The sequence below is a fragment of the Bos javanicus genome, chromosome 6 (assembly GCF_032452875.1).
Source record: "Bos javanicus breed banteng chromosome 6, ARS-OSU_banteng_1.0, whole genome shotgun sequence".
In the NCBI taxonomy this organism is placed as follows: Eukaryota; Metazoa; Chordata; class Mammalia; order Artiodactyla; family Bovidae; genus Bos; species Bos javanicus.
Genome location: NC_083873.1, coordinates 37,934,535 through 37,953,445, shown reverse-complemented (window position 1 = coordinate 37,953,445; position 18,911 = coordinate 37,934,535). Strand labels below are relative to the sequence as shown.

General features: G+C 39.0%; 1 non-coding gene across 1 annotated transcript; it reads left to right on the top strand.

Annotated features, from left to right (window-relative positions):
- Positions 1–13,034: 13,034 nt before the first annotated feature.
- On the top strand, positions 13,035–13,107 carry TRNAS-GGA (transfer RNA serine (anticodon GGA)). Its single transcript has one exon. It is a non-coding gene; the product is annotated as a tRNA-Ser (tRNA).
- Positions 13,108–18,911: the final 5,804 nt, after the last annotated feature.

Here is an 18,911-nt window from a genome sequence, read left to right as displayed (position 1 = left end):
ACATTTAACCATTAAGTTTGCCATCTCATATGGGTGCAGTTTATGCTGCCTCAAAATGATCATAACAGTCACATTGAAGATCACTGATCACAGATCACTATAACAAATACAATAATGAAAAAGTTTGAAATATTGTGAGAACTGCCAAAATGTGACACTGAAATGAAATGAGCAAATGCTGTTGGAAAAACGATGCTAATAGCCTTAATCAAATCAATGTTGCCACAAGTCTTCAGTTTAAAAAAAAAAAAAAAAGCAAAATCTGCAAGTCACAACAAATTGAAATGCAACAAAATAAGGTATACTAAAACCGCAAGGCTTACCAGAAGAAAATTCATTCAGGAGAGTATCTCTACAACCTTGGGCAAAAGTCCTGAATAGATACTTCACTAAAGAAGATGTGTGAATGGCCAATTAGCGCATGAAAAAGTGCTCAGCATCACTAGTCAGCAGAGAAATGAAAAATATAACTACAGTTAGCTGCCACTTCACACCTAATGGAATAACTTAAATTTTAAAAATGATAACGCCAAATGTTAGTAAAGAAACGTAGCAACATACGTTAAGACAGTATACATGCTGGTGAAAGTATAAAATTGTACAATCACTTTGTGTGTGTGTGTGTGTGTGTTAGTTGCTCAGCCATGTCCGACTCTTTGCAACCCCCATGGACTGCAGACCGCCAGGCTCCTCTGTCCGTGTAATTCTCCAGGCAAGAATACTAGAGTGGGTAGCCATTTTCTTCTCCAAGGGATCTTTCTGACCAAGGGATTGAACCTGGGTTTGCTGCAATGCAGTCAGATTCTCTACCGTTATAAAACTGTTTAGCAGCTTGTCACATTAAACATACACTTACACCATGACCCAGCAATTCAATTCCTAAGAATTTTACCCTAGAGAAATGAAAACCATGACCACAAGAAGTCTTGCACAAAAATGTTCATAACATTATTCATGATAATCAAAAACAACAAAAGCATCATCAATAGGGAAATAAATTCTAGTATATTCAAGATGTGAAACACTACCCGGCAATAAAGAACTGCCTTTTCACCGTGCGTGTTCATATTCCTAATGGAGAGTTTGTCAGGGTTTCTTTGGTTTTTACAAGAACAATTCCTCAGGACAATAATCACAAAGCGGTCACAAAGAGGTAGACACAACTTAGCGACTAAACAACAACAAAATTATTTACAAACCCTTTTGTGGTCCCAGCGCTGGATGCTGTGCTTCTTGCTGGGGAGAGGTTTCTGTCAGGCCCGTTAATTCATTCAAAAAATGTGCTGTTAAAATCATGGTTCCTTTCTGGGGCGGCTGCTCCCACGAGCCCTAGCACTGGCCAGAGAAAACACCAGCAACATCATCACCAACCCCTTACACGGTCACAAGGGTTGAAAAGCCTTGTTTGAACAGAAAATAAGACTGAAACGGCTGTGGTCCGGCGTTTTACCTGTATGCCGTTTGGGCGCTCATGCGCCCAAGGAGACGCGCCAGGGGTTTTTAATTAACTTGGATCACTTAATTGACTTGTAAGAAAGTCAATTTACTTGACTTGTAAGTAAGTAACATCATGGACTCAATACATGTGAATGTGAGCAAACTCTGGGAGACAGCGGAGGACAGAGAAGCCTAGTGTGAGTCCATGGGGTAGCAAAGAGTCAGACACGATTTATTGACTGAACAAGTATCAATAGAAAATAAGGATATTGATCTTTTATCAGTTTTATCTATCAAAGCATTTTCCCAAGATATTTTTCTTTTGCCATCTATTTTTTTCATAATCTTTCACATTATTTTATAACTTAATATGTGTAATTATTTTCTTTGTTAAATACTGCCTATGAAGTCTCACAAGGTTTCCCTGGTAGCTCAGCTGGTAAAAAAAATCCACCTGCAATGCAGGAGACCTGGTTCGATTACTGGATCAGGAAGATCCCCTGGAGAACAGATAGGCTACCCACTCCAGTATTCATGGGCTTCCCTGGTAGCTCAGATGGTAAAGAATCTGCCTACAATGCTGGATGCCTGGATTCTATCCTTGGGTTGGGAAGATCCCCTGGAGAAGGGAAGAGCTACCCACTCCAGTATTCTTGCCTGGAGAATTCCATGGACAGAGGAGCCTGGCAGGTTACAGTCCATGGGGTTGTAAAGAGTCTGACACAACTAAGCGACTAAACACACACAAACGCACACACACACGAAGTCTCACCATATCAAGAAAATGCTTATGCATTCGATAAACATCTTGTCACTAACAGCTACTTTAGATTCTAAAATGCATTTAAAATTTTAATTTCATAAATTTAGAATAGGTGTATGTTTTTGGACTCTAGCAAAAATAGGATAAACTCTATAATAGTAAACATCTTCCTTTCTTATTAGCCTTTGCCTATGTCAAATACATTTGTAAACTATTTTGCTTGCAGTATCTTAATACAGGGAAGAAATGAAAATACATGTGCCCCTTTAAGGAACAGAAACACCAGTCATCCTGCACGTCATAGATTTAAATGTGTTCCATAACTCTCTATCCTTACATTCAGTATCCAATCTATCCATCAAGTTCTCCAAAACGTATCTGTAATATGTTCAGGTCTTTCCCTCCCCATCACTACCATCTCAGTCCAAGCCACCATCCCCTTTCGTTAGAACTATCACTATAACCCCGTGGTGTCACGTTTCTTCCACTGTGACCTCTCCACCATCCATTCTCAACCCAGCAGCCAGAGTGCTGATTTTCATTTACATAACACAGTCCCTTTCTCTTATTTAAAACTTCTAACGACTTTCTAATCAAAATTAAAATAAAAACCAACTTCTTTCCTAGCTCACAAAGCCCTAGATGATCTGCCCTTGCTTTCCTTTCCACCCACATCTTGGGCTACTCTCTTCCTCATACACTGCAGTTTATCACAAAAGCCTTGCTTAAGCTCCTCTAACACACACTGAAGTTCTTGAGAACCTTTTGTCTCTTGCAAGCTGTTCCCTAGAGTTAAGTACTCCTCTGCCAGCCCCAACCCCTCCAGTCTTTGCATAGTTTGCTAGCTACCTTGTCAGGGGAGTCTCCTTTGGCCTCGCAGTCACCCCATATGATATCACCCAATTTAATTCTCTGCGCAATAATTGTCACTTTGATTTTTTGTTTGTGTTCACTATTTACTAGCATGTTTTTGTCTGCCCTCACTAAAATGTAAGTTCCAGGTTTTCAGACCTTGTCTTTCTTAACACTGTATACCCAGCACCAATAACTGTATTTGATGTACAGTAGATAACTTTCAGAAAATTAGAACAACCCTGAAATACAGTGGCCCTTCTCTGAGGCAGTATTCAAAAAAAGAGATTAGACAAATACCTATTAAGAAAGCTAGAGATTTTGATTCCAGGCAATATGATCAACCTGCAGTCTTCCACCTTTTACACTACTTGCATTTGCTGCTGCGAACTTCTGCCCATTCTTCAGTCCTTACCCTCCATGCTCTTACTCTATGAGCTGCCAACTGCCCTCAATTCTTGCCTAGCTCTTTAAACTTGATCTACAGTTTTGGCCTTCCTATATCCTTGAAAAAATTTTTCTTCTTTAGGAATTAAACACAGAAGAAATAGTAAAGAATGCTATAGCTGTACATAACCTCTTTATTATCCTCCCTGGATCTCCCATATGTATGCGCTAACATTTCATAGTTATCAGGTTCTGTTCCTTCTCAGAATTCCTATTATACATGGAAACATGTTTCTAACACTACCTTTATTCACATGACAGACCATTAACAAACATGAGAAGTGTTTTAACATGTCATTACAATATACAATTTCTCCTATAAAAATTCAGTAATTGTTAGTGAAAACTTTTAACTGATCTATAAGGATTTTATAGGGACAGAAACAAAAGAACTTACAAGGTCATAAACATAAATTTTGTGACTAAAATAAACTCCATGCTATGTATGCCTTAGTTGAATGACAAAGGATTACAGTCCATGGATTTTCAGGGTTGGTCAGGAATAGTGAAAAAGAAAACACAAATGTTAAAGCCAGTAATGTCAAGGTTTTCTCTCCGTAGAATCTTATTCAAAGATGCATTTTATGCTTCTATGCCATCCTATTTAGATTATCAAATAGCATCATATGTAACTATTAATACATATTATAAACAATTTACTTGACCGCCATGCATGCCTGTTCTTTAAAAGCTAATAATTCAGCACTTCCAGGAGATTTATAATGTACCAGCAATTCACTCAAAAGAGATTTAAAAGTGTCCTGCCCTCCAGCAGAGCATTAGCCTTCATACCTATTGTGAGGGACAAACACATCGATTTTTCTAGTTCTTCTCATAACAATTAAATACAGGTAGTTGAGAACAGAAAAAAATCTTAAGTCAGTTCTCTTGAAAAGGGGCCTCTAAGAATATTTAAATGTCCTTGGTCGTATTTTTAAAATTTGAAGAATTTACATGTCCATATAAACATTTCAGTCCATTTCTTTTTGTTCCTGAAAGCATTGTAATTCATAGATCAGCAAGTGTATATGAAGTGTAGAAATTTGTCATTGAATTTACACCTTTATGCGCTTGGGAAAGGAAGTGTTTCTGAGAGCAGGCAGCTTGTCCACACTTGTACATAACAACTTTACATCTAAGATCCTTTATTTCAAATATACAAGTAAGTGCCCAAACCTTTTTGTTCCTATCAGAAAATAAGGATATAGGTAGGCTTGAATTAGGAGAAACTGTCCAGTCTGAGCACAAATTTGGGGATACAGGTGGCTGGTAAAATTCACCCAAAGTTAAGTATTTCACCAGCCTATTGCTATTCTCTACGGTAGCTATGCTATGCTAAGTCACACTTCAGTCGTGTCCGACTCTGTGCGACCCCATAGACACCAGCCCACCAGGCTCCCCTGTCCCTGGGATTCTCCAGGCAAGAACACTGGAGTGGGTTGCCATTTCCTTCTCCAATGCATGAAAGTGAAAAGTGAAAGTGAAGTTACTCAGTCGTGTCCGACTCTCAGCGACCCCATGGACTGCAGCCTTCCAGGCTCCTCCATCCATGGGATTTTCCAGGCAAGAGTACTGGAGTGGGGTGCCATTGCCTTCTCCACTATGGTAGCTAGTAATTTTTAAAACAGAAACATGCTTGAGAGCAGCATGTTATATTTAATACATACTAAATGATTTTGTTAACCTCAAACAAGATAAAATCCTTATCATATAGGCAGAAACCAGCTGTGTCCTTCGTTTTGACAACCAACTCCCCCTCCCACCAGGGCTGGTCCATGTGCTCCCTCTGGGCATGTCTGGTCAGTGTCTGATTGCTCCATCTCTTTTCTGTCCTCTTCCCCTCAGTCCTCTCCTATGTGTAGTGCCATACTCACACAACCCCATTATGGTTATATTGTGCCTCTTTATTGCATTACTCAGACTTTCCTGCTCTGATGACTAGTTCTTAGAAGGTCACCTTGCCCTTCTCCTCTAATTGCTGGCCATTGCACAGTTTGTCTCTCTTCTGCATTTTCTCAGGTGGTGAGCTGCCACTGCCTACTTCAGGCTGAAAATATTTTGCCTTTCAGTGAACTTCCTGGAAAGTTCTTCATCTTTTCCATCTGAATGTCTTTATAGGAATGTCTTCCATCCAGTCATAGAATATTATTACGAGTATAAAGGAGGCTCTTCAGAACAATGAGTACCCAACTAACTCATAGCATCACCAACAGCTGGCTTTATTATCCCAGTATTTGCTAAGGTAAGGGCTCAACTGAAAGAACCTGGATGTATCCTAGAAGTAAGTTTTAAATGGCTTGATGTTGGTGTCACACAGCAGAGGGGAATGGATTCACAGGATTTATGGAAAATTTCAACCACTCCTCCCATATTGACTCATCTTGAGCACACTTTCACTGAAATACCCTCCCTTATATCCTTCCATCAGATCATATCCATCCTTCAAGTTCCTATTAGTCTAAATGAATGAGTGCCTGTAAGAATGTCCTTTCTAGTTCTAACAGACCAGCAACAAGCACTTTAGGAAATGTCTCTGTGGTTACATTCAGAACCTCAGGGCAAAACCCTGCCTCTTTTTCCCATACTGCTTGCTCTGTTGGGGAGTCTCTGATTCCTACCACATAACAGATTATCTCTCTGCCCAGACCATTAAATTAACGCTTTTGTAGTTATACGTTTGGATCTCAATTTCAACCTCAGCCCTGGACTGTTGTACATACCTCCCCTTGGCTCCATATTCTCAGGCTCTGCTTTTAGGAAACCAGACTGCAGACAATCCCTCATGGCCAAACTTAATTCTGATTAATCTAAAAGATGAAAAGAAAACATGGAAAAATTAAAATACACACTCAGTGAGAACATGTTTGCCCCAACACTGGCATCTTGACATAAGCTGACCAATCTAAGATTTGATCACGGGTCACCATTAAACAACAGAGGATAAGATGGTTGGATGGCATCACCGACTCAATGGACATGGGTTTGGGTGGACTCCAGGGAGTTGGTGATGGACAGGGAGGCCTGGCATGCTGCAGTTCATGGGGTTGCAAAGAGTCAGACACGACTGAGCGACTGAACTGAACTGAATACCATTAAAGTAAAACACAAATACCATCATCCAACTTTCCCCTCATTCAATTGCAATTCATGTTCATAACTTTTGAGTCTTTACCTGGCTCCAAACTTTTCCTTCTGAGTCCTTATATTTCCATCCCTCCAGACTTCCAGGCTGGCACTTGTGGTATTCTCCTTGGCAGAGGAGCCTCAGATTTACTCAGCAAACATTGCTTTGACTTATGCCTTTAGTTCCCCAAATCCTATGACTTTAGGTTGGATCTCTCTGTCATGGCCTTGTGTTTACAAGTTATAGTTCCTGGGTCAGAGAAAGGGACACTAGGTAATTTTTATTTCATTTTTAAATCACTTATTTCTATAATGAAAGTTGATGCACTGTAAGAGTTTTGTGAACTAAATTCAGTTCAGTTCAGTTGCTCAGTCGTGTCCGACTCTGCAACCCCATGAATCACAGCACACCAGGCCTCCCTGTCCATCACCAACTCCTGGAGTTCACCCAAACTCATGTGCATCGAGTCGGTGATGCCATCCAGCCATCTGATCCTCTGTCATCCCCTCTCCTCCTGTCCCCAATCCCTCCCAGCATCAGGGTCTTTTCCAATGAGTCAACTCTTCACATAAGGTGACCAAAGTATTGGAGTTTCAGCCTCAGCATCACTCCTTCCAATGAACACCCATGACTGATCTCCTTTAGGACGGAATGGTTGGATCTCCTTGCAGTCCAAGGGATTCTCAAGAGTCTTCTCCAGCACCATAGTTCAAAAGCATCAATTCTTCAGTGCTCAGGTTTCTTTAAAAAGAAAAATAAGTCTATCAAGAGGCAGATCCCACAGACATTATATACTACCATTCCAGGAAAGAACTTAAAACCATGAATGCCTGCAAATCTCCTATTAACATAGCATGTGAAATTTATTCCTATTTAAAATATATAAAACTTGTCCCAAAGTGGAAAAAAATGTGTGCAAATTATACAGTCTGAAATAAAGATATTAATTAGCTAGCTTTGAACTGCAAGTAAATTGTCTGCAACTTAAAGATTCTTATTTTTTACCAACTCTCATCAACTCCTTTAATTTTTTCCCACCTTTAATTTTATTTTTATGTAAAAAACTAAAGTTATGTTACTTTCCAGTCAATACAGAGGTTACCAATTGAAATTCAGCCAACAATTCTAACCACTTTGAACTTGTGTCTCATTAAAAAGAAAAACATTTACCAGAACTATATTCCAGTTCCCTAGGTAACCAAGACTTCATTTCAAAAGCGGACTGGATAGTCACAAGTAAGCATAATATACACACATACACTAAACCAAACAAAAGGCAATTTTACTTCATTTGCTAAAATAGATTTGACCAAGTGCTTTTGCATGACAGATGGTAGCTGCATTAATATTTATGTTGGACATGGCAAGACAGGCTCAGAGGAAAAGGAGTTTATATTGAAGATTTATCCTTGGAAATAGGTAAAAATCAAGTTGTCAGTGTAGAATAACCACAGGTTCCCAAATATGAGCATGAATCCATGCTCTGTCACCCTAAACAGATATATTATCTTGCATAAGTCTTATGTTCTCTAAACCTCATTTTCCCCATGAATTAGAACTAAATTATAAGACTTCAATGGAAATTAAGTGAGCTAATGCTTATAAATCGTAACTACAGCTACCATTTTCCACATGCTTCCTCTGGATTCATGCTTAGTTGCTCAATTGTGTCTGACTCTTTGACATGACATGGACTGTAGCCCACCAGGCTCTTCTGTCCATGGGACTCTCCAAGCAAGAATACTGGAGTGGGTAGCCATTCCCTTCTCCAAGAGATCTTCCCAATCCAGGAATCGAACTCAGGTCTCCTGCTTTGCAGGTGGATTCTTTACTGTCTGAGGTAACAGGGAAGCCCCAACCCGGATTAGACATACATAACAATTAGTCAGTTCAGTTCAGTTGCTCAGTCATGTCCGACTTTTGGCAGCCCCATGGACTGCAGCACACCAGGCTTCCTGTCCATCACCAAATCCCAGAGCTTACTCAAACTCATGTCCATCGAGTCAGTGATGCCATCCAACCATCTCATCCTCTGTCGTCCCCTTCTTCTGCCTTCAGTCTTTCCCATCATCAGAATCTTTTCCAATGAGTTGGTTCTTTGCATCAGGTGGCCAAAGTATTAGAGCTTCAGCTTCAGCATCAGTCCTTCCAATGAATATTCAGAACTTATTTCCTTTAGGATTGACTGGTTTGATCTCCTTGCAATCCAAGGGACTCTCAAGAGTCTTCCCCAACACCACGGTTCAAAAGCATCAGTTTTTTATCACTCAGCCTTCTTTATGGTCCAAGTCTCACATCCATACATGAATACTGGAAAAACCATAGCTTTGACCTGGTGGACCTTTGTCAGAAAAGTAATGTGTCTGCTTTTTAATATGCTGTCTGGGTTTGTCATAGCTTTTTTCCAAGGAACAAGCATCTTTTAATTTCATGGCTGCAGTCACCATCTGCAGTGATTTTAGAGCCCAAGAAAATATTGATGAGGTAAATATTGGCACCTTCATTTTACTGACAAAGAAAGGAAGATTCTGAGACTTTAGATAATTTGTCCATGGCCTCACAACTGATAAGTGAAAGGTGTGAAATTCAAAACTAAGGTTTCAAAGTCCTTGCTCTGGACCATTCCACTGACCTGCAGCAAGATTGTAACTTAATTACAGTAGGCATTCTATAATGCTTTTTCTTCTTAAGTAGTATTGCAAATGCAAGGGGCACTTTTAGGGCTTCCAACTTGCATGACTCTAGAGGAACAATTCACATCTGAGTCTACATGAATGGCTCACCCTTGGGAGTTATGCACTGAACAGCTAATATTTCTGTACATGGTAACCCTTGGCACTATTTTTCACAGGTCTCTGTAATTAAGAAAGGAGAGATGGAAATATATTTAAAAGAGAATCTTTATTTATGGTGGGCCTATAATATTTTGGCTCTCCCAACAGCTTCAGAACAACTTTTACATGTTTAAAGAACGCCTTAAATTATGACTCTTATCTCTAAAGCTAGAACTCAGAATCCCTTTTCCTTGCTTAGGAAGTTTGAGTACAAGTATATATAATCATGGGGGATGAATTAAGCCAATCAAGCTCATCTGTATTTCATTCCAGAAGTAGTAAATGTGGGGCACCATACCTGACTTTCACTGTTTACCTCCTCTTAAAATGTTTAATTTTCACTTTTGCCATCTCCTTACAGCATGGTCTTCATACTGGGTCACCAGTCCTCACTTTCCACCATCACAGTAGTCTAACAAAGTTTTCTAAATAACTCTTCTCTTCCTAAAATAACTTTTTTGGCAATGCCAGCTGTCAAGATAGAAATATTTTTCAGTCTCTCCTCATGGTATATACTTGATATAAGTGGATGGCACAGAGAAAGTGCTCAGTAAATGCTAGTTCCCTTGCTGTCCTCCCTACACATCCCAGTTCCTCTTCGAGAGTAGGAAGTAGGCCTTATACCTACTACTGTGCCCAAAGCGTCCAGTGTTGTATGTCAGGAGGCGCACAACATGTTGACTCGGTGATGGTGGTGGTGGGAAGGACCCAAGACACAACTGTAAAGCACAAAGTGCCCATAACTACCTGCTATAGGCAAATATGTTTTTCCTTCAAAATTAATATCCCAAAGTGTTGGTATTTGAAGGAAGAGCTTGTGGAAAGTGAAGAGGTCATGAGGACAGAGACCTCATGATCAGGATTAGTGCCCTTATGAAAGAGGCACCAGAGAGTTTTCACGCCCCTTCTGTCACGTGAGGATACAATCAGAAGGTGACTGTCTCTGAACCAGGAAGTAGGCCTCATCAGTTATAGATCTGCCAGTGCAATAATCCTGGACTTCCAGCCTTCAGAACCGTGAGAAAGAAACTTGTTTAAAAGACACCCATCTATGATATTTCAGTTATAGTAGCCTAAACAGACTAAGACACCACCCGTGCCCAAATAATGTATTTCATTTTACAAGTGCCCTATGGAAAAGAGACAAAGAAAATTAAATACCAACTTTTGCTAATCATCTTTTCCCTTTTAAATAATGCATTTTGTTTTTTCATATAATCCTTCAAGTATCAGAGCCTTCTTTCTATCTTGAACTATTTTTCTTTGTTCAACTATCTCTTTTGTTTTATTAAAACTCTCAACTGAGCATTCCCAAAGGCTCTGGGCAATGTAAATTAATTCCTAGGGGCTCAGCCTTAATCATCTGGTAACAGAGCAGTAGTGAGAATATGACCTGCCTTGGGTATCAGGAGTTGCCCCAGCTGCCTAGTGATAACCATTATTTACACAGACACGCCCTTCACAAGAACCTTAACCCCTTCTACTCTGTCAGCAACTTTAAAGGCTTAACGATCTTAAAGCGGCAGATTACCCACCTCCCAAGCCTGTTCGAGCTCTCCAGGTTAGCCAGCTGGGTCTTCACCATCTCCTGTAACACTAGCTGATCACGCCTCTCTGTGCGTGAGCCTCCACAGAATCTGCCTGTCCATCTCTTCTTTTGAACTTCAGTGAAATGCCCCTTCTGCCTCTCCTCCAGCTCCAGAGTAAATGTTAGTAATTATTCAATGAATATTATATTTTTTCTTGTTTAATTTTTATTTTATCTTGGAATATAGCTGATTTACAATATCGTGTTAGTTTCAGGTGTACAGCAAAGTGATTCAGTTTCATATATATATATATAAAAGTGAAAGTGTTAGTCGCTCAGTCATGTCCAATTCTTTGTGACCCCATGAACTGTAGCCCACCGGGCTCCTCTGCCCATGGCATTCTCCAGGTAAGAATACTGGAGCTGATTGCCACTTCTTTCTCCAGGAGATCTTCCCAACCCAGGAATCGAACCCAGGTCTCCCATATTGTGGTCAGATTCTTTACTATCTGAGCTACCAGAAAAATTATACTCAGTTATATATGAATATATATATATATGAAACAATCACTTTGCTGCACACCTGAAACTAATATGAGTGTATATATATATAAAACACTGAATATATATATATATATAACTGAATCATTTTCCTGTACAACTGAAACTAACACAATATTGCAAATCAACTACATTCCAAGGTAAAACAAAAATTGTTGTTCAGTCATGTCCAACTCTTTGCAACCCCATGGACTGCAGCATGCCAGGCTTCCCTATCCATCACCATTTCCCAGAGCTTGCTCAAACTCATGTCCATTGAATCAGTGATGCCATCCAACCATCTCATCCTCTGTCGTCCCCTTCTCCTCCTGCCTTCAGTCTATACCAGCATCAGGGTCTTTTCCGTTGAGTCAGCCCTTCACATCAGGTGGCCAAAGTATTGGAGCTTCAGCTTCAGCTTCAGTCCTTCCAATGAATATCCAGGGTTGAGTTCTTTTAGGGTGGACTGGTTTGATCTCCTTGCTGTCCAAGGGACTCTCAAGAGTCTTCTCCAACACCACAGTTCAAAAGCATCAATTCTTCGGCACTCAGCCTTCTTTATGGTCCAAGTCTCACATCCATACATGAATACTGGAAAAAAAAAAAAATAGCTTTGACTATATGGACCTTCAACAGCAAAGTAATGTTTCTGCTTTTTAATATGTTGTCTAGGTTTGTCATAGCTTTTCTTCCCAGGAGCAAATGTCTTTTAATTTCATGGCTACAGTCACCATCCACAGTGATTTTGGAGCCCAAGCAAATAAAGTCTGTCATGGTTTCATTTTTTTCCCATCTATTTGCCATGAAGTCATGAGACCAGATGTCATGATCTTCATTTTTTGAATGTTGAGTTTTAAGCCAACTTTTTCACTTTCCTTTTTCACATTCATCCAGAGGCTCTTTAGCTCCTCTTCACTTTCTACCATAAGGGTGGTGTCATGTGTATATCTGATGTCATCTACATATCTAATTTAAATAAAAATTAAATTTAAGAAAAATATTAACATTCACTGAGTAATTATTAACATTCTATATTCATTCTAACTATTAGGTTAGTACAAACATAACTGTGGTCTCAGACCATGAATTTTAATCATTATATTAATAACTAGGCTCAAACACATCTTTATTAATCAAAATAGAAACCATTACAATCAACAATTTGGCCAACAAGAAATAAGTTTGTTTATTCCTGTAGCATAAAAATCCATGCTTCAGGATTCAGTGAACTCTTGGAAAGCATTTTCTGCATCCTGCTGGTTGTGAAAGCTTCCCAGGTGGCACTAATGGTAACAACCTGCCTGACAAAGCAGGAGATGGAAAAAACGCAGGTTCGATCCCTGAGTTGGGAAGATCCCCTGGAGGAGGGCATGGCAACCCACTCCAGTATTCTTGTCTGGAAAATACCATGGACAGAGGAGCCTGGCAGACTATACCCCATTGGGTCATGAAGAGTTGGACATGACTGAAGCCAATTAACACACATACACACACACATATATACGGGCTTTCCTGGTGGCTCAGAGGTTAAAGCGTCTGCCTGGAATGCAGGAGACCCAGGTTCGATCCCTGGATCAGGAAGATCCCCTGGAGAAGGAAATGGCAACCCACTCCAGTACTCTTGCCTGGAGAATCCCATGGAGGGAGAAGCCTAGTAGGCTACAGTCCCTGGGGTCCCAAAGAATTGCACACGACTTCACTTTCACTTTCACACACACATATATATATATATATACATTCTTTTTCAGATTCTTTTCCCATATAGGTAATTACAGAGTATTGAGTAGAGTTATCAGTGCTATACAGTACATCCTTGTTGATTATTTTATCTATTTTATATAGTGAATGTATAGTGAGTATACATTAATCCCAAGCTCCTAATTTATCCCCCCTATCTTTCCCCTTTGGTAACCATAAATCTGTGTGCAAATTTGTATCTTTTTCTATTTTGTAAAGAAGTTCATTTGTATCATTTTTTAGATTTCACATATAAGTGATATTTGTCTTTGTCTGATTTACTTCACTTAGTATGATCATCTTTAGGTCCATCCAGGTTGATATCCATTCATCTGATGATGGACATTTAGGTTGCCTCTGCTGCTGCTGCTAAGTTGCTTCAGTCGTGTCCAACTCTGTGCGACCCCAGAGACGGCAGCCCACTAGGCTCCTCCGTCCCTGAGATTCTCCAGGCAAGAACACTGGAGTGGGTTGCCATTTCCTTCTCCAATGCATGAAAGTGAAAAGTGAAAGTGAAGTCGCTCCGTCGTGTCCGACCCTTAGCGACCCCATGGACTGCAGCCTAACAGGCTCCTCCGTCCATGGGATTTTCCAGGCAAGAGTGCTGGAGTGGGTTGCCATTGCCTTCTCCATAGGTCGCCTCTATGTCTTGGCTATTGTCAATAGTGCTGCAATGATTTTTTTTAAATTGGAGTATAATTGCTTTACACTGTTGTGTCAGTTTCTGCTGTACTGCAAAGTGAATCAGCCATGTGTATACATGTATCCCCTCTCTTTTGGGTTTCCTTCCCATTTAGGTCACCACAGAACACTGAGTTCCCTATGCTCTATAGTATGTTCTCCTTAATTATCTGTTTTCTACATGGTAGTGTACATATGCCAATCTCAATCTCTCAAATCAGCCCGCCCACCACCTTTCCCCCATGGTCTCCATATTTTTGTTCCCTAGTATATGTCTCTATTTCTGCTTTGCAAAAAAATCATCTATACCCTCTTTGTAGATTCCACATATATACAGTAATATATTATATTTGTTTTTCTCTACTTCATTCTGTATGATAGTCTCTAGGTCCATCCATGTCTCTGCCAAAGACACAACTGTGTTACTTTTTACAGCTGAGTAATATTCTGTGGTATATATGTACCACATCTTCTTTATTCATTTCTCTATTGATAGACATTCAGGTTGCTTCCACATCTTGGCTATTGTAAATAGTGCTGCAATGAACATTGGGGTGCATGTATCTTTTTGAATTACAGTTTTCTTTGGGTACATGCACAATAGTGGGATTGCTGAGTTATATGGTAGTTCAATTTTTAGCTTTTTATGGAACCTCCATACTGTTCTCCATAGGGCTATATCAATTTACATTCCCACCAACAGGGAAAGAGGGTTCCCTTTTCTCCACACCTTCTCCATCATTTATTGTTTGTAGATTTTTTGATGATGGCAATTCTGACCACTGTGAGGTGATAACTCATTGTAGTTTTGATTTGCATTCTTCTAATAATTACTGGTCTCCAGCATCTTTTCCGGAGAAGGCGATGGCACCCCACTCCAGTACTCTTGCCTGGAAAATCCCATGGATGGAGGAGCCTGGTAGGCTGCAGTCCATGGGGTCGCTAAGGGTCGGACACGATGGAGCGACTTCACTTTCACTTTTCACTTTCATGCATTGGAGAAGGAAATGGCAACCCACTCCAGTGTTCTTGCCTGGAGAATCCCAGGGACAGGAGAGCCTAGTGGGCTGCCGTCTCTGGGGTTGCACAGAGTTGGACACGACTGAAGTGACTTAGCAGCAGCATCTTTTCATGTGTTTGTTGACCATCTGTATATCTTCTCTGAAGAAATGTCTATTTCTTCAGAGAAGAAGAGTCTTCCACCTATTTTTTTTATTGGGTTGTGTTTTGTTTTCTTTTGTTTTTTATTGCAATGCATGAGCTGTTTGTATATTTTGGAGAGTGATCCTTTGTCAGTTACTTCATTTACAAATATTTTCTCCCATTCTGAGGGTAATCTTTTCATCTTGTTTATGGTTTCATTTCCTGTGCAAAAGCCCTTAAGTTTAATTATGTCCCATTTGTTTATTTCTGTTCTTATTTTCATTACTCTGGTAGGGGTCAAAAAAGATCTTGCTGTGATCTATGTCAAAGAGCATTCTACCTATGTTTTCCTCTAGGAGTTTTATAGCATCCGGCCTTACATTTAGGTCTTTAATCCATTTTGAGTTTATTATCCTGTATGGTGTTAGACAGTGGTCTAGTTTCATTCTTTTACATGTAGCTGTCCAGTTTTCCCAGCACCACTTATTGAATAGAATGTCTTTTCTTCATTGTATACTCTTGCCTCCTTTGTCATAAAGTAGGTGACCATAGGTGGGTGTGTTTCTCTCTGAGCTTTCTATTCTGTTCCATTGATCTAGATTTCTGTTTTTGTGCCAGAGCCATACTGTTGAATCTGTAGCTTTGTAGTATAGTCTGAAGTCAGGAGCCTGATTTCTCCAGCTCCATTTTTCTTTCCCAAGATTGCTTTGGCTATTCGGAATCTTTTGTGTTTCCATACAAATTGTAAAACGTTTTGTTCTAATTCTGTGAAAAATACCATTGGTAATTTGATAGGGCTTGTTTTGAATCCATAAATTTCTTTGGGTAGTAAAGTCATTTTCACAATATTGATTCTTCCAATCCTAGAACCTGGTATCTCTCTCCATCTATTTGTCATCATGGATTTATTTCATCAATATCTTAGAGTTTTCTGCATACAGGTCTTTTGCCTACTTAGATAGGCTTATCCCTAGATATTTTATACTTTTTGTTGCAATAGTAAATGGGATTGTTTCCTTAATTTCTCTTTCTTATATTTTGTTGTTAGCATATAAGAATACAAGAGATTTCTGTGTATTAATTTTGTATCCTATGACTTTACTAAACTCATTGATTAGCTCTAGTAGTTTTCTAGTGGTATTGTTAGGATTTCTATGTATGGTATCATGTCATCTGCGACGTGACAGTTTTACTTCTCCTTTTCTAATTTGGATTCCCTTTGTTTCTTTTTCTTCTCTGATTGACATGGCTAGGACTTTGAAAACCATGTTGAATAATAGTGGTAAGAGTGCACACCCTTGTCTTGTTCCTGATCTTAGAGGAAATGCTTTCAGCATTTTACCACTGACCATGATGTTTGCTGTGGATTTGTCATATATGGTCTTTATTAAGTTGAGGTAGGTTCCTTCTATGCTCACTTTCTTGAGAGTTTTTATCATAATGGGTATTGAATTTTGTCAAAAGTTTATTCTGCATCTGTTGAGGTGACCACATGATTTTTATTCTACTCCAAAACAGGAGACACACTCAAGCTGGGGTGTACAGGGCTTCAGTACAGACCAAGGGTATAGTTCTTGCTTTGCCCTGCCTTCCACAAACTGCCCACTACATTCTCCTTTGATCCCCTAAAGGTTCATTTCTGTCCCAGCTGATTTTCCCACTGTGAAGGGGTGGTTTTCTGAGTACAGAAACCTCTCCTCACCTTCAACTTCCCACCAGAGTTTCTGGTCCCTTTTTTGACTCCTTTTTTCTTCCTTTATTTTTCTTTCTTTTATCCTACCTGATTGCAAGGGAATTTTTCTCGTCCTTTAAGTTGTCTGAAGTCTTCCACGAATGTTCAGCAGGTGCTCTGTGAGAACTGTCCCATTTGTAGATGTATTCTGGATGTGCTTGTGAGGAGAAAGGAATTCTGTATCCTCCTATTCCATCATCTTGACACCTCCCCCTCAACATTCATTTTTGTATCCGCAATATGAGAGCAACAGAACCTGCTTCAGCATTGTTCTCAGGGTTCGATGGCATGAGGTATGTAAAGCGCCTGGCACAGTGCCTGGTATAACAATGCTCAGTAGAAATAGGCTTCCTGCCTTCTCCTCCTCCAGCCCTCAGTAGTCTCTCTTCTCCCTGACTCTTCTAATACAGAGTTTTATTTCTTCTTCCACTTGTCTAGGCCCTGGCAAGCTCTTTTATTTAATTTAATCATTTATTTAATCAACATTGAATTTGTCTAAAACTGTTCTATGAATTTGAGATGATGTACAAAATACACTCAGGGGCTTGTCGTCAACAAATGCACAGTGTATAACGGGCAGTAAATTGTTTTAATTACACATAATTGTACTACAAGGTAGTCTCTGCTACAAAGAACTGATGTATAAAGGACAAAGTGACAGACACTGCCACAGAAAATGAATGAAAACCTCAGTAAAAAGATATTTAAGCTGGGTTATAAATAATTAATAAAACTTCATACAATATGGCCAAAAAGTTGCTCAAGCAGAGAAAAGAAAATTTGTCCTAAAGAAATAGCTCACTATAGGAAAAAATCCTGTAGGCATATTTTGGCTTATTGTATTATGATTGGTGATTATCAAGACCATATTTTTTAAAGCAACAAACAGGATACCTAAATACAAAGGAAATAATAGGGATAATGGAACAAAACATTTAGAAAACCTAAATGTGTAGTTGTTATTTCTAGGAAAGTAAAATGAATGAACAAAAACCTAATTATAAAAAAATAAGGAAATGGTTAAATAAGTAGTGACTAACCAAATCAAGGTACTATGTAGACTTTAATAATGATAATAATGGAATAAATGCAATATCATTTCAAATTTTTAAAATAATCTAAAATTGAAAGTTCTTATAATATGTGAACAAAGACTTCAAAGGAAAATGCTTAAGAAAAACATGGCTGTTATTTGATGTGGCAATGGTCACTATTTTATAAAAATCTTTTTGAAATCCTCTTAGAGTGTACAACTTCAAAAAGAAAAGATGAGGTGTTACTATTCAGGAAATGCTTTTATGTCTATAAAATTATTTTTAAATATTTTTCAGATTAACTTTAACAATTTTTTACTCGCACTAAAAACAACAAACCGGAAGCATCAAGTATTCACTAAAGTAAATATTCCCACAATGTTAACTTACACTGCATTCTGGGAGCTTCCACCTTGCCCCTCCCTATCTCCAAAACTCAAGTCACTCCCGTTTAGGAAGATTGAAGGGTTTTTTTCGCCCAGCGAAGAGCATATTTAATATTCAAAGCACAGAGCATTTAATTACCTATGGTATAAGGATTTTCAGCTGAAGTTGCCTCAACAAGAACACATGTATTTGGTGACAAAATGAATTCTCCTACTTCTTGCCTTTTCCAAACAGTAAGATAAAACGGGGAAAACTTCACCAGACACATGATGCCTAAACATGAAATCAGTTGTCAATCTAATGTGGAGTCAGAAGAAAGAATAAGGGAAGATCAAAAGTTAAGAAAAAGGAACATGCTAACTCCTAGTAATTTTTCTATTTCCTAACATTTAAAATCATGAATGCTTTAGCATTTGATTTTTAATGTGCCTGAAAGATCCATTCTTGAGTTTCTTATTAACTAATTGTTACAGAATTTTAGTTTCCCAAATTATAAGATTAGTGCACATATTTTTAAGAAAATATCAAAATAATTAAGAGTCTTAAGAATGTCACACATCCAATTTTAAAGAAGGAAACTGGACTGACTTGACATTATTACTGCCTTTTAAGTGTGATAGATATGCATATGTGTTTTATTAAATTTTTAATAAATGTAACAAACTACACTAC